Genomic DNA, 17,838 nt, shown 5'->3' with positions numbered 1-17,838 from the left:
ATCTGCTCAGCCACACATGACACATACTCCCGCCATCAAACCCTGACACGCCCAGTCATGTGCTCGAGTTATTCATTCCTCTATCATATTTTGACATTTCTGGGCGTGGACTTCCTCGTTGCCTCAGAGCCCGGGAGTAGAAACGTGAATGAGGCTGCAAAGATGGAAGTTCACCATCAGTTTCATTCTGTGCCGGAGGATCTGGATATATGGTGTACACCATTGTATGGGAAGGCAACAAAATCTATGTTTGAATGTAGAATCAGACTCAAATAAATGATTATTAACCTGAGTTTGGACAATTTGACGATCAATAAATGGATAAATGAAAAATGGTCTTCTTAATATGGAGCCATAGCGCTACACGGTGGGGGTTACTGAAAGGTGTTCGTTGAGGTCTCTTTCAAGGAAACACTGCAATGATCAAGAGGGAGGTAGAGACACCGAAGCGTTGCGTCACCAGATCTTCTATTTTCGACGTTCTGATCATTATAAGCACAGTGCTTATGACACCCTAATGAGTCAGTGCTGATCAATACGGACAGGCAGTGCACATCACCGTGCACGTCACAGCTTGAGGAGGACTCTGTATCGATCCTGTTGATCAGCATCGGCTCACATTAGTATTCTGCTGTGGACTCACAAAACTTGAAGAGAATCAACTTAAGGACGGAGGTCTGAGAAGGAAAGGCCCGAGAGGACGACGCCTGGAAGACCGTCAGGTCCACACAGGACTAGAGGATCAAGAGACTGAAAGACTGAAATGATGAAAGACTGAAAGACTGAAAAGCTAAAAGACTAAAAGATGGGGAGGCTACAAGACTAAAAGACGAACACACTACAAGACTAAAAGACAAACACACTACAAGACTAAAAGACAAACACACTACAAGACTACAACACTAAAAGACTGAAAGACTGGCTGAAAACCGGAATGAAAGGGCAAAAGTGTAAAAGACTGAACTGCAAAAGACTGAAAGACGGAAAAACTAAGACTGAAAGATTGAAAGGATCAAAGAATAAAAGCCTGAGTTTCCTTCATCCCTCATGTTCGGTTCTTTCCCACCTCCTCCTTCTCCTTTTTTTTTTATTGTTATTTGTTACTTGTGTTTCTTCTTTTTATTTTCTTCTTCTTTGTTTATTTGAATTTCTTTCGTTGGTCCTATGCTGCATTTTTTTTTCCTGTTTTAAATGCCTTTCGTCTCGTTCCCGCTCCCTCCCACCCCGTTGGCAACCAAAAGCACCCGGACGTGAACTTGAACTTGGGACTAGATCTTCGGATCCGGCGAGGTCGCGGGACGTGTGGGGCTGGAAACGGACTTGGAGGGAGGTGCACAAGCACAGACGCTAAATAAGAGATGACCGAACGGGGTCCAGGGCTCGCGCCTGTGCGGGCGGCCGCGGCCCGGGGACGCGGTTTGGGAGGAGAGCGCACAGCGCGAGGAACGGGAACGGATTCAGCACCAAGGTCAGCGGCCCGACCCGGGACCCGGTGACGCCCAGCGTCGTCGGGTCGCGACGCAACTTGCGCACAGTTCAAAAAAAACAGCCCCGCGGGCGCGACTTTGACGCGATCCGCGATCCGCGAGGCGGACGCCCCCCGCGTCCGTCCGTTCCCCCCTCGTCCTGGCGGCGCGTCGCTGGCGGAGGGGCTCCGCCGACGCCCGTGGACGTGGTGGATTTCGCAGCACCAGTGGAAACGCTGCTACGAGCCGCTGCCGAACCCCCACCCCCCTCAGATTAAAAAAAAAAAAGTAAAGAAAAAAAAAAAAAAAAATCACAAATTCAGTACAACGTGTGATTTCATTCAGTGACACACGGAGCCTTCCCAGCATCTACCGTAGGATGCGCCGCTGTCAACTCTGGAAGTTGTGGTGTATTTGCAATGAATTGAATATCACACATTGAGTTTTGTCAAACACAGACACACAAAAACATGTCATCCACCTTGAATTAATCGACACCAGCCAAAGCAACAAGTTTCCAACTATACAGCTAAGCCTCATCTGTTTTGCCAATAAAAAGGGCAAAACTTCAGGTTATGCCTTTTTCTGGCAAAGGTTTCCATTAAAATGCAATCCTCAGCTTTGCATATCATTCTCGGGCTTTTGAATGAAACAGCTTTGCGTGGAAAGTTGCGCACAGGCAGCGCTGCGTCACTGCGCTGTGGACCGAGACGCACTGGAATGCGCAATATGGACAATTCTGGGAAACTGAAATGGAAAATTGCGCAAAAAAAACCAAAAAACGATAAAAAAAAAAATTAAATACGCAACTTACCCCTGAGGATGAGATGTGATGGGGCTTCTGACCGGCGGCAGAAAAAGGAAAACTTGGAATGAAACTCCTGCGGCTCCTCGGCGGGTGTGCGGAGCTGCGGGTCCCGGGGAGGCGCACTGAGGCTCTAGAGCCGCGGCATCACGCTGCGTGGACGTGGGGGGCGAGTGGAGACACGGCGACTAGCTGATGGAGCATCGCGCACGGCCATTTAAATGACTTGTAGGCGTGCTGACTCCAGTTCTGGCTGCTGTCGTCACCGCCGAGAGAGAGGGAGAGAGGGAGGGAGAGAGAGAGAGAGGGAGAGAGAGAGGGAGAGAGAGAGGGAGGGAGAGAGAGAGAGAGGGAGAGAGAGAGGGAGAGAGAGAGAGAGGGAGAGAGAGAGGGAGAGAGAGAGAGAGGGAGAGAGAGAGGGAGAGAGGGAGAGAGGGAGAGAGAGAGGGAGGGAAACCAGACCCACCCTCCTCCACTCCGGGTGCAGGGTGGTGGAGGCACAGAAAGGTGCGAAAAGTTTCGAGCTGCAGGTCCGACCAGGAGGAGGGTGTGAAACATGTCAAACCTGGTGGAGACAAAAACAAGTTCTCCGATGGAATTTTTTCATATCGATATGTCATCTCGTCCATCTATATAATTAACGTTAATTGAATAGACAGATTTTTAGACCATTTTATTTTGTCAATATTGCATTTATTCTATTTACTTATCCATTAAAGCCTTATTTTACAAAGCAAGTAATTAAGAACAAATTCGTATTTGTTAAGATATACAGCTATACATTCAGCTTAAATTTTATTATATCGATTTTTATAGAAATATATTGTAATAAAACACATATTTATGAGCAAAATAACATATATAACATATACTTTAATACAACATATAATCACGAACATCTAATCAATTTAATATGACGCATACTTTTAATTTCATAAATACATTCCAATACATTATCATATACATATATACATATATATATATATATATATATATATATATATATATATATATATATATATATATATTTATATATTCATGAGAATACTGTGTTATGATGCTGTAATTGTGTCGCAATTCTATTTCACATAATGTTATGTACTAAAATGAAACCTGAAAGCACTGTGTGCTTGGTACACCAAGTACCAAAACATTGCCCCGGTTCCCCCATCTCGGCTGGACCCTCCCCAGACCCCCAGTCCACAGAGGCTGACTGGACCGCAAACAGCAGCTGATGATGTCACTGATGACATCACTCTGGATGTGACCAGAAAGTTTAAGCTTATTTTCTCCAGCGCTCTGGGAAACTGTGAAGGGGAAAATAATTACCCTCATTTATCACAATGTGATACAGAGAGACAGAAAATAGGCCTTTGTTTTGTAAGAGCAGGGGTTCTCATCGTGGGGTCGGGGGACCCCCCAGGGGCTCCTTGACGAGGTTCCAGGCGGCCCCCCTGCAAAAATGATGAATAGTCAAACTTCAGCATTATTTCATTCGTTAGCACCACGGGAGAATGTGCATCACCGACTGTTTTGATCATATTTTCAGTGTTTCACTCAAGGACTGGATCCAACTGTTCATCGCTGATTAATCAGCTCCATATCCTTGTCAACGACTAAGGCTCCACTTATTCCAATTCTATTAATTTTGTAAATTGTAATCAGGATCTGCATGAGCACCATCTGCATTAAAGTGTACAACAGAACCATTTGAAATACTATGTGTGCACTTCTGCTCGTAATACTTTGGAGTACAGTTAAGAGCAATTAATTACAGTACCGTATAGATGTTAACCTAAGTTAAAACATCATTGTGGTACTTCCACATTTTGTGTGCAGCTCTGAGTTCTTCTTCCATCACTGCTGCTCTCTGTGTGCGCACCCTCACACACACACACACACACACACACACACACACACACACACACACACACACACACACAAACACACACACACACACACACACACACACACACACACACACACACAACCCGCGGTCGTCCGTGTCATTATGTCAATCACTTCCTGCTTGAGTGGGACCATCTGCCCTCTCATAAAGCCTCGCACCCTGCGGATCCCTGTGCAAAGCCCTGCTAAGCCTCCTCTCACCAGGCACCAGCTATGACACACAGGCCACAATCGCATCTTTTTTTACTCCCATTCACCCCCACCCCGTTTTCTTTTTTATTTTTTTTTTATGCCACCAGACAGTAAATAAGCCATGTGCTAAAGAAGGAGTTCTGTGCAAGGCTCATGCTCGTGCCCGTTTCCTTGCATCCTCTTTAGTTTTTGTGTTCGATGCCTCCACGAAGCCTCCACGATGCCTCCACGATGCCTCCACGAAGCCTCCATGATGACTCCTTGATGCCTTCACGAAGCCTCCGCGATGCCTCCACGATGCCTCCCAGACGCCTCTACGACGCATGCAAACACATGTTTGCACCATCACGTGCGCCTGTAATCCACAATGGGCCCACTAACGTGTTTTTCATTTCCATCTGCCAGACAACTAAAACAACCCACGGACACCCTCTTTTCCTTTTTTTTTTTTTTTTTTTTTCCCACACGTGCACAGTGACACCCTCACCTCTGCGTGGAAGATGATTTAACACATACCTTAGGGGGATCACAGCTGAAGATTTTTCATGGGATTAATCTGACATTTGCATTTGTATGAAAGCATTCCTTCCTTTTAACTTCATCATTCTGTTCCACGCCCTGAAATGTTGCCCTTCTGGTTTCTATGGAAACTTGTAACTGATGTGCTTTGCCGTTACCGCCCCGCTCTCCCCATTGTGCTGATTTCCCTGTTAAAATTACATTTCATTAGACCCTCAATAGGTGTTTGATGGGTGAAAGGAACCCTCCGCCACAATCACGAGGCTGATTGTGTGCAATCACTCTGCAACGTGAAACTTGGGTTCGAACGATCGATTAAATCCAATGAGTGTATACCTTACGGTGATTATTATTGATTACATAAAGTTGGGTTACTTTACTCGCTGCCGCGACTTATGTGAGCGATGTTTTCGGCATCGGATCACTCCCACACTCAAAACATGCATTATGTTCATCTTGTTTACTCTGCTGTGATTGATATGAATATAATGTACCTCACTCACGTGTATCTCACTCTCATACACACACACACACGCACGCACACACACACACAAACACATACATACATCCAAATTGATTTGATAGACTAATTTTGTTTCAAAATGTTTACCATCTGTAGAGCGGCTTCATTTTTCACGCGCCATGCGCCGAAGGTCTCACGCTTCACCGAACAGGATTCCACAGGTCCGCACTCGAGGGAGTCAAAAGGAGGCTCATTGCGTTAAAGTTCAAAACAGCAGCTAATGTTGACAGTTGGTTTGGCTCTCCAAAAGAACACTCGGGCCTTGAAGGGAATGCGGGCCTTGGGCCGTGGTATAATTGAGATTTTCTTCTCATTCAGTTCATTTCAGTCGGGTAGAGTAACTTCTCATCATTGTCTCTAATCATCAGAGATTTTAATCAGCTGCAGTAACTTCACTCAACCACTCAGACGCTGCCACGGTCTGAGGTTAAGTACAACGTTAGAAATATCAGGCATTCTTAAAAAGAAGTAAAACTCCTTGTTCTTGTTCACAAGGCCCCGAGGCGAACATTGTATTTTCTCTCTTTTTTTTTTTTTTTTTCCGCTCTGAGAGCTCCCCTCGTCGGGCGATTGGTCCAAATGCCCTTGCGTCACGGCAGGGGGCGGCCTTCAACCTCCTTTCCGGATTTTCTTTCTTCATCCACACGGCCGCCAAAGCCACAACCGACTCCTCCGGCTGAAGCATCCTCCGTCTTCCACCGCCGCTTTTGTTGTTTTGACGTTTTTTTTGTTTCTGCTTCCGGCAAGTCGCTCTGGAAAAAGGTGCCACGGTATTACTCTGCGCCCCCTAGTGGCAGGGAATGATATGTAAAGAAGTAAACAGAGTTCTCATTGAGTATTCTGAAAAAGGTTACTTGCAGCAATGGCATTATGCGCTCATCAGACCCTCATGACTCTGACACTATTCAGTCCACACTCGCCCATTTGCTGCTTCCTTTGGCTTTGTTCACTGTGCAGCCGCATGATCTCATTGGCTGTCGATGACTCCCCGTTGCGGTTTGAGGCTTTGACGCGCACACACTGACTGATTTTGGAAAGATGAGCCGGGATAAAATAAAACACGTTTGATTGAAACGTGACCTGGCCGATTGGGTCCGTATAGGGAGCGATTTGAGCCTCCCGCTCAAATCGGTGAAAAATCTGCCTTGAAAATCACGTAATGTGGCCCGAGCTTCAAGAAAACAAAATTATATTCGATGAAATATCTGAGATTCCATACTTTCCTTTTGAATTTAATATTACTGGAATATACGTATATAAAATGTACTCAAGTATCAAAGTTGTTTTGCTTGTTGAACATCACGTCTACATATTTTGGTGGAACTGTAGGTTTACTTCTGGAGGTAAAACTAAAAGGTGAGCCAAACAATTTCCCATTACTGTTAAACTGCTGAATGAAAACAGGTATTCTTTTTGATGCATCACTTTCATAGAACTATCTCTTTCGGCCCAACATCCAGGGCTCAGAAGTCCGCAGTTTCCCCGGCAGGAAGAGCAGAACCCCGGAAATGAAGTGGGCAGAGCTGGGAAAGGGGCGATAAGGATGAGAAGAACCGGAGCCTGCTATCCTTTTGATGTGCTCTGAAACTTAATATCTGTGTTGAGTCCACGCGGCCCCCGGGCTGAACCGCAGAACCGAAGAACCAAAGGAGCGGAGCATCGGGAGGACCCGAAGGACTCGGAGGACCCGAAGGATCCGGGACGAAGCGGGAACAAGTACGGGCGCATTACACGCAAACCGCCCGACTTGAAAAGAAGACGCCCACTCCGCGCGGGCGTCCCGGATCGTCCCGGAACCAAGGGATTGATCACGCTGACGGAACGAGTCAACAGCGCTGAGCAGATTGGAAAGGGGCCAACGGCGACGCTCGGAGTGGCCAGGCACTAACGACTGGGACTGTTTACTCAAAACGAATGAATATTTTACCCTATTATTCATTTTAAAAATCCTCATTCAAATAGTCCCCATTTTTAATCGCAACCCCCTTCCAGGAAAAGAGAGGCAGAAGGATCAGAACCAGCAGGCGTTTTCCATACCAGCTACAACTCTGCGCGGGGCTTCGCTCAAGACAAAGTGCAGCGTGTTTGTCGTTCCCAGAATCAGGCCACTAAATTACTCTGCTCTCAAACCCCTTCAGGCTTTATCTGTCATTTACGAGAATTTCATAATTGCTTCAGCAGTGACCCTCCAGAGGTTATTTATCAATCAAACTTAAACCATGCAGGGTTGCGAGGTCGCAGAGTCACTCAGAACAGGTTGTTGCATCAGTTAAGACATGAAAGGAACGACTTCTTCACTAGCAGAGCAAAGAATATTATTATTATTATAATTATTATTATAATTATTATTATAATTATTATTATTATTATTATTATTATTATTATTAATTATTATTTATCTATTATTATTAATAATAATAATAATAATTATTATTATTATTATAATAAGGTAATTTTTTAAATATAGTTGGTATGGGGCCTGATTTTGGTTTTAAATGGAAAATCTGAAAGTCCCTTGAAAACTTTTTCACTTTTTTTAACATGTTTTGAAATGTCAAAATTTCCTATTTCCCTGCAGTGCTGTAAGGCACCATGTTTCCACATTCTGTTTCCTGTAAACAACCAGCGGCGGTGCTCGGCTCGGCATTTGGCGCAAACGCCTGTCTGACAAATTTTGCTCCTTTGTCGCTCTTGTCGCCGGATGATCCTCCAGGATGAGGAATTTCTCTATAAAAACTCCCCTGTGAACCCGTTGGCAATCTCAGGCCACATTATGGACGAGTGTATTATCGCCCCGGTGAGGCCACTTTGACCTGTTACAAGTGGGGAGTTGTACGACGCCCGGTGCTTTAATGTCTCCGCCGGATCCTGGAGATAATAGGATGTAGACTGAAGCTTTTAACCTGTCCGCCTTCTCAACGTTTAAATCGGCTGAAAATGGCGTTTTTTTCCCCCACAGGTGCACACTTTGATGAAAATTATCATAACTCGAGAAATCCATGTTAGATGGGCCTAAAACTGTTTGACAAACAACACTTTTAGCAGCGCATACTCGTTTATAATGGTAGTTAATACTGTCTGACACTGTCACACGGAGGAACGACTGAACTTTGAATGAGTTTAGCCAAAATAATTTTCAAAATTTTTGAAAAAATGGCTGCTTTCGATTTCTGCCCTTTCTGACTCAACTTCCTCTGCCAACTAGTGAGGGAAGAAGATTCTGCAATATTTATAAATATTCCAAGAAACACAGAACTTAGAATAGGCTTGAGTGGCTCGTGGGAACATTGATCATTCACCCAAAACTTGATCACTTCCTCCTACATGTTCGTCATTTTAACCATAACTGAATTGAGCAATGGAAACGTAACATTTCCTCTGGATTCCCAGCAAAGACACTGCACGATAGCATCATGTGATGTTCCGTGAGGCCAGCGATGTTGGGGGGGAAGTGCAGGCTGTCAAAGCACTGTAGATAACAGGATCAGCCGCTTGGCGACTGACTCACCCTCCCCCCCGTCGGCACTCGCCGCCAGACGCTAAAACCGAGCCTTTCCACCGTTTGAAAGCGCACGCTTCCTCTCTGCAGTTCCCTTTGCCCCCACAGCGGCTTGTTTTCTTGTAGGGGGTCGTCCCGCCCGGCCCGCGTGCCGCCGGGCCCGCGTGCCGGCCATGCTGCGCTCTCGAAGGCGGATCCGATCAAACTCCCGTGGGGGCTGGGCACACTGGGTTACATCGCTTCATGTTCGATTGGCGGATCGCGTTCGGTCACATCGGGCGGTCCTCAAACGCGGGTCCGCAGCCCCTAGGCGGTCCGCGGAGGTACTGGGAGGGTTCCGGCAACTTCTTTGATGTCAAAATGTTTTTTGTGGAAAATGTTAAAATGTATTATAGATAAATGAAATCAGATTTACTACACTCACCAGTAATTAACATCTCAATTAGACATCTGCATTCTGACGCATGCATTCTGCATTCATTCTATCTATCTATCTATCTATCTATCTATCTATCTATCTATCTATCTGTCTATCTATCTATCTATCTGTCTGTCTGTCTGTCCATCTATCTGTCTATCTATCTACCTGTCTGTCTGTCTGTCTGTCTGTCTGTCTGTCTGTCTATCTATCTATCTATCTATCTACCTGTCTGTCTGTCTGTCTGTCTGTCTGTCTGTCTGTCTGTCTATCTATCTATCTATCTATCTATCTATCTATCTATCTATCTATCTAGCTGTCTGTCTGTCTGTCTGTCTGTCTGTCTGTCTGTCTGTCTGTCTGTCTGTCTGTCTGTCTGTCTATCTATCTATCTATCTATCTATCTATCTATCTATCTATCTATCTATCTGTCTGTCCGTCTATCTATCTATCTATGTCTGAGATAATGTGAGATCATATTCGATTAAAACAGATCAGATCAGATGATGTCAAAATCAGATGGGGATCGGATTAGACTGGATTTATTAGATTTGATGACATTGTATTAGATCAATATCAGATGAGATTAGGGCACAGATTAGATCACATTACATTGGTATTTTACACACATTTTGGATCTGCCTTTATTAGGAGGAGTCCTGACAACCAGTAATTTCTCCTTAATTTATTTCCCCTGATCTGAGTCTGAAATTACACACCGCTCGCATCCAGCAGCGAGGTTCATGAGCCAGAACGTCGCTCCAACTGGCACGCTCAGCACCGCTGCGCTAATTGAGATCACTCGGGACGCCGACGGAGGGTCCGGGTTCCCCTCTGAGCTCAGCATCCAGTGAGATGCAGCCCAGGGAAAGCCTGTCGGTTCTGTTTCTATACAGTTAAAACACAGATGCGGGCATTTTCAAAGAAATGTAGTGATGTAACAAGTTTAGATTTTACAGCTGAATTCCGTCCAACCCCGATTGAATGGAAATTACCATTCAATTAGTATGAATCCGTGTTCGGGCCTCAGGACCCCATCAAATTTTGCAAAATGGAAAAATGGAGGGGTTATCCCCCCCCCCCATGGAGTCCTGACCTGGCAACTATCCGACTAAAAAATTATTTAAAGTACAACTTTCAAATCGTGAACTGAAGGCAAATGACTTAGGGCTTCATCCACTGCAAAGCCTTCAATTTCCTATGTAATGGAAGCTGAAGAAGCCCTGCGGCTGGAATGGTGCATTTCATACTAGATGTTGGTATGTGATTCAAAATAACGCCTTCTCGGACAAACCTGCTGGTCATGTAGCAACGACATGACATAGAAACGTCTTCTGCATTGCATTGAATTGTGGGATACACAGTAACTTATCGCAAGCCATTTGAGCATCCTCTGGTTTTGGACATCGTTTCACAACCTGAAGAGTCGTTTGTTTTGTATACTTTATAAATTCCTCTCGGGGAAACTAGTTCTCTGCATGTGACCTGTCCGAGTGTCATCTCACCCGGGAGCAGGGCCAAGTAGCAGCGCCCGCCTGGACCGATTCCAGATCTAGATTTTCTCGGGGCCATTAGCAGGTGTGTCTAACCTCGACAAGCCACAGAACTTGTGTTCCGTGGGCGGTTGAAACGCAGCAGCCGCATGAGGAAACCCAGAGAGGTGCTCGTACTCTGCAGGCGCTCATTGTCATGAACCCTCCCTGATCGCCCCGTAGTTATATTTGTTTTTCTGTCTTATTTTCATTTCATGAAAAATTTTCATTTCACTCCCTTCCCTCCACCTGGTTTCCTCCGCCTGCAGCTCATTCCCTCATTAGTCCCACAGTTTAAATACCAGTCCACTTCTGAGCTCAGCTTTCCCGCAGTACGACCTGTTTCTTGTACCTTCCGTCCAAACCTCTGCCTGTCTCCCTGGACCCCGGTTCTCTGCCTGTCTCCCTGGACCCCGGTTCTCTGCCTGTTTCCCTGGACCCTGATTCTCTGCCTGTTCCCTGCCTGATAAGTTTGCCTTCTCTGACTGATCTCCTGGTTTTGATCCCTGCCTGTTCTTTGGAGTGAACCGTGTGGACTTTGACTTCTTTGACCTTTGATTGTTTTAGTGTCGTGCTTATGGGTTCACATCGGTACCGAGTCAGTGAGCGTAGCACCCCTGCTCAGTGACTATCAATAATCTCAATGCATTTCATCTTTTACATTTTTTTACATTACATTTAGCAGACGCTTTTATCCAAAGCGACTTACAATTATTCAAACACCGACGGACGCAGCCATCAGGAGCAATGAGGGGTTAAGTGTCTTGCTCAAGGACACTACAGCATGCTAGCAGGAGGAGCCTGGGATCGAACCAGCAACCAGCAACCTTTAGATTACTAGACGACCAGCTCTACCTCCTGAGCTACCGTCCCCATCTTATTTACTTATACTGTCTATCTGCACCTCAACCAACCACAACCCTGGGAAAGACTGCCCCAAACCGCCTCGCCCTGCGAACACTCCTGCAGGCGTTCCAGTGGCCAAGATGAGCTTTGCATTTCTGCTTTTCCATTCCACACATTTCCACCCGATACCTCCTGGTCCACAACACGGAACCGTCGCCGCCCTCTCGTCGCCCCGCATCCCTCTCTGGCAGCCATCTCCTTCGCGCAACACATGAATTCAACTTGGGGAAAAACTGGGCGAGTCTGAGTTGACTTCTTATTCCTCATATTGGCAGTCAGCGTGGCCTTCGTATGCTCCTCCTGAGACCCCTGTGATCGCTCAGTCGCTCCTTCCGCTGTGATCTTACATTTTATCGACCATTATCAGCTTCCGAGGGGCGGTAAAACTATTTTTCCTTCAATAACTGCACCGAAGCTGCCGAGGGGCCGAGCGGTTCCGAGCTGCACTGTATTGCTACACTTAAATGTACCCTTGGAGAGCATCGCTGTGTTCCGTATTGGTCTGATGGGAGTAGTGAATTAGAATACTATTACTTTATTGTATTATCAGCTTCTCATTCTGCTGCAATCTGCATCATTCTTCCATCACAACTGCACTGCACGGTTGAAATGTGCTCATCAGAGTTCTTCTTGTGAGGAGCATCTGTGGCGTGTGGCTCAAACACCTTCGCTTGGATAATGGCGGTAATATCTCAACGTATCATAAATTGTACACAAGTTGTTTTGGGTACAACAGTTATGAAGCTGAAAGGCTTTGCCGTTATTCCTCCCCGAAAGCTGCAATTAAACATCGTCTCCACCTTAATGGAAGCATTTCCCTGGTGCATAAGGTGTATAAAGTACGACAACGTAGTGAAGACCACTGCTCTACTCTATATTGAGCTGATGAGGGATTCCGCAATTTTCGTAAATACCTTATTATAGTATTTATAATTTGATTCCTTCATTTTTGGACATAAAGACATACAGTATATAACATCTATGTACGATTTTGCCCATTCTTAAAAACGTTTTTCATTGACGTCAATATGTGAGGTGGACCAAGGAAACGGCACTTTGAATGAATCATTTGATTGACTTTTGATTGTTTGAAAATGGTTTACTCAATATTATAAAAATGACTATAAGAAAAATGTTTCAAAGATCAAAATGACTTTAACCTACATGCATGATCATTTGTTTTCAAGAAATGATAGGCCTTGCACAACATAAGGGTGTAGCTCCCCACTAATAGTCATAAAAGACATAAAAATATATTAGTATTGATGGTGCAACGTCCAAAAACATCCATTCCCCAGATGACGGCCATGAGCCATCGCTGAATGGCACGCTGAATTCCAAATGACTTAAACAAGTTGAATTATTTGGCCTTCCTTGGATAATATCAAGAGAATAATAAATTAGCTTTCCTATTTTGATATCAGGGCAAGATAAGCAGCATCTATGACAACATTAATTAAGGAATTATGCTGCAGGCTCAGTGTATGAATCATGCCGCTTTTTCACACAACCTCATAAATCTCATCCCATGGTGCAGGAAACAAAAATCCATAACAGCAGGAGTTGGTAATAAACATTACGGTAAATATTCAAGTTTTCATCCTTTCGCCGCGGAATCCTCTTTTTAAATTCATATCTGCCATTTTCCACGGGGTGATGCATAACGATCCGTAATGCAGCGTTTGCCGTTGGAGGTGAATATCACATTAGTGGGAAGATAAACTGCAAGAAAACAGCCAAAAGATTAATATATACAAGTTTTTATTCCACAATTCTCCTCTATTTCTAGAAGAAAACCAGGTGTTACACAAAAAAACCCCCAAAAAACACAATCTTGATGTCGAGGTCCGCGGTGCGTCATTGATTAACATTCCAACTTTCTGGAAGGGTAGAAAAGGTAGAAATTTCACACAACAACAGCAGCAGGAGCGAGGACGGCATCTCGCGGAGTCCACGATGATGTCAGTGATGAAGATGAGGATGAAGACGAGGGAAAAAGATGTCAATCCTCTCAAGACAGGATCGTCTCAACAGCAGATTGGGACCATAGAAGATTTAGAAGAGTCTCCTTTTCAAATATGTGAAACTCACATTAAAGGCAGCGTCTGTGTTATTCCGAAAAATAAAATAACTCTATCTGTGCTAGCCTAAGCAACTAGAAACAGGAGGTTGTGCCGTTTCCTAGTGGAAAGCTGCTGCAGCCAGCGTTACAATACGCTCTGGCTGAACGGGAATTGCAGAATTATATAATATATAAGTATTATAGCGTATTTTCTCAAATGTGGTCAAATAAAAAACGGTACTCCCAAACAACGCAAATAAAAACAGTGTGTTTTTATTGTGGATGCATTTAAATTACTCCACTTCCTGCCACGCCCTGAGCGCTCCAAGCAGGAAGCGCTGCGTTCAAGGCGAACTCGGAAAATAACAGTAATTCCCTCGTCGACGTGTGACTTTTAGGGTAGCTACTAGCTCTCTGTTTTTTCACCATACATGTGTTGGCACGGCATGGCACCCAGAAGGTACTTTGGTTTAAAATTCACACTAAAATATGTCCGTTTCATTTGTTTTATTTCTTCAGTGTATTCTCTGCTGCTCCGTCACTTTTTAGTCGGAAATACATAAATTAAATTTGTGAAGTTAATGAAGTTGTTTAATGAATCTAAGTTATGTCATTATTTACTTTAATTCACTAAATCAATTCTAGCTATTAATCCGTACCTTTCAACTTTTGTTTTTGTTCACCATTTCCATGAGCTCATATTTATCATTATTCATTCAGTGTGATTCATTCGGTTCAGTTTCATTTCCCGCGGCTGAGCGTCGTCATTTCATACTCGGCGTCCCGTGTCATCGAACCGTTTGATCCCGAACATTCTCATCAAAAGGTTCGACTCCCTCCGACAAGCAGCGGCTTCCCGGGCGATCCGGCCTCGCCAAACTTTTCCTACTTTGGGAGAAAAGTCAACCCAGCGACTGTTGAGAATAAAGGCTCACAAATGGACGAGCACTTCAAAAGAAAACCATATTACAGTCACGCAATCTTAATATGTTTGATTGTAAGGTTACGACGGGAGTTATGGCTGTCTGTCTGAGGCTCTGAATGAGCCTCCTCAAAGTAGGTAAACCGATAGGAGAAATGTGAGAATATGGGATGCATTGAAAGATGAAGCAGCTCCCCCGCCGGGGAGTGATTAGATCCTCAAATCTGACTCGGCGGACGTTAAAGTCAGAGTTTGAATCCGCATCGGGTTTCTGTGATCATTGTTTTGAGCAACTTCCCGCCGTTAATGTTTCCATTCGTGTCTGAGGGGGAAATAAAAACGCTGATTGATGACGTGTGCGCTCAGTAAACTTACCGATGACATAAAAACGATAAATAGGCCCAAAAACCTTTTGGCTGCGTCGCTGCGAGGGATCGGAATTCACTCAGTGTGATTAACATAGGAAGGATGGGAAAGCGATGAGGTCGTAATGCGCAGCGCTCGTAATGCATTTATGCACACGCACAAACACGCACACACACACCCACACGCACGCACGCACACGCACACACACACGCTGGCACACACACACACGCACGAACGAACACAAGCACACACACACACACACGAACACCAGCACACACACACGCACACAAGCATGCACGAACACACACACACACACACACACACACACACACACACGCACACCACACACACACATGCACACACACACACACACACACACACACACACACACACACACGAACACCAGCACACACACACGCACACAAGCACGCACGAACACACACACACACACGCACACCACACACACACATGCACACACACACACACACACACACACACACACACACACACAAGCGCACACACATACACTCATGCATACATACATACATAGACTGTATACATACATACACACACACATACTGGAACAAAGTCACTTTCCCAAAATACCTCGGCCACGTCGTGACTCAAAGCAGATAAAGCAGATTGGCCTTTGGGAGTTTTCTAGAATTAGAAGTACAATCATGGAATACATGGCGGCTGAAGACGAGGTGAGTTGTGTCATGGATGACGCATACGCGGAAACAGGGAGGGGTACCGTCCGTACGGAGTCCTTTTCAGTTTTTTTGGAGTTTGAGGCATAGCACGGAGAAAGGCTCCCGTCCGGGAAAGTCCGGCGCCGTGTCCCGGTCGCCTTCCGGCGCGCTGACGGGTTAAGGCCGAGCCCAACCTTCAAACAGCCCCACGAGGCCCTGGCCGGGCGGAGCCGTCGGGTCGCGCGAGGACCGGAGCGGGAGTTCGGGGGGTGAGGGGCCGGGGGAGGGGGTGAGGGCGCGAGGGGGTTAGCGTTGTGGAGCCGATGAGCCGAGCTTCACGCTAAGCCGCAGTCCCATCGTTGCCTCCGCTACAGCCTGGAGCAGGGAGACGGAGGGGGGAGGGGGGCAGAAACAGCGTTAATTTGTGGTGGGCCTAACACGCAGCCTTGTGGGACACCTCATCACTTATGGATGAATACGTCCAAATCATACAAATGCAGATGCGGGACACGGACACATTACTTAGACCCGTACACATACACACCAATGACAAATTCCCCAAACCAGAGAATATTTCACATATGTCAGTTTAAACACCGGGACATGATTTTAGCGTAGGAATACTTTAGCTAATACCTCCAGAAGCCGCTCATCTTTCTTTATCGGCTTGGAGAAACCCCCTGTCCCTGAGACCTACAATAGATATTGGTCTGAGTGGTGCGGTCGTTGCACATTTTGTGCCAGATGGAGCGTCGTCGGGCCCGCTGCAGGGAAAGACAGGGTCACATCCTCCGTTCTCTGGTATTATGTAAGATTTATTTTTGGGACGTACAGTTCAAGCCAGCGTGGGCGTGCCGAGTGGTTATCAGACAGTCCAGTCCCTCAGGCTGCTGAGAGGGCTGTGAAATCACCACAATTTTCCTCCCCAAATAATCAGATGAAGAGCTGCTGCGGGTCGTGATTCCCGAAGTCATAAAAATCGGGATTTCATTACTCCCAAATTTTAAAGATCTGATCTCATTTCAAGAGACCGCATCTTGCTGCCAGTGCAAAATGACGTTGGTTTGCTGATTGATGGGAGTGATGGGAGCAGATGCCGGCGACATGTTGAGTCCAGCACAGTCTGGACCTGAGCTCCAGGACGTCATTCTGGACGGATCTACAGGTTCATGGATCGACGTCAACCAAACCAAACATATTTATATATCAAAAACACGAATGTTATCAAGATCTTATCATTATTTATTTATGTATTTAGTGCTGTATTTATTTATTACTATTTTTTGTCTAGTTACTTTCCAGATTCCCTCACCAATTTACACTACGATAATTTTATATCAACATAAAAAAATACCTAAGTTACTGTCTTCCCCTAAAGTTTTTTTTTTTTTTATGGTTGTATGTCCTGGTATGTACTGTAGGTATTTTATGAATTATATAGATATATATATATATATTTTTTTACAATTTGTATACATTTGACACTTTAATTAGAATTGTTTTTTCTTACGTTTTCTTACGTTATTCTATTTTATTATTATTATTATTATTATTATTATTATTATTATTAATAATAATAATAATAATAATAATAATAATAATAATAATAATAATAATAATAATAATAATAATAATAATACTACTACTACTACTACTACTACTACTAATAATAATAATAATAATAATAATAATAATAATTATTATTATTATTATTATTCTCTATTTTCTTACGCTCCAAATCCAAGCAGAATAAATTCCTTGTTACTGTAAATGTACCTGATGAATAGAACTGATTCTGCTTCTGGTTGCGGGTCTAAATATATATATATATATATATATATATATATATATATATATATATATATATATATATATATAATATAATATAATATTTCTTGTGGTGATGTGTAGATCTGTGACAATTTCCTGAGCAAATCAGACGACAAAGTGTGACGGCGTCGTACACTCAGGCTGTTTGCTCCCATTTCCTGCTTTTTAACCTGTGTTGACAAAAGCCGGCCTGCAATG

This window comes from Zeus faber (assembly GCF_960531495.2).
Source record: "Zeus faber genome assembly, chromosome: 7".
In the NCBI taxonomy this organism is placed as follows: Eukaryota; Metazoa; Chordata; class Actinopteri; order Zeiformes; family Zeidae; genus Zeus; species Zeus faber.
Note: the sequence above shows the minus strand (reverse complement) of the source record.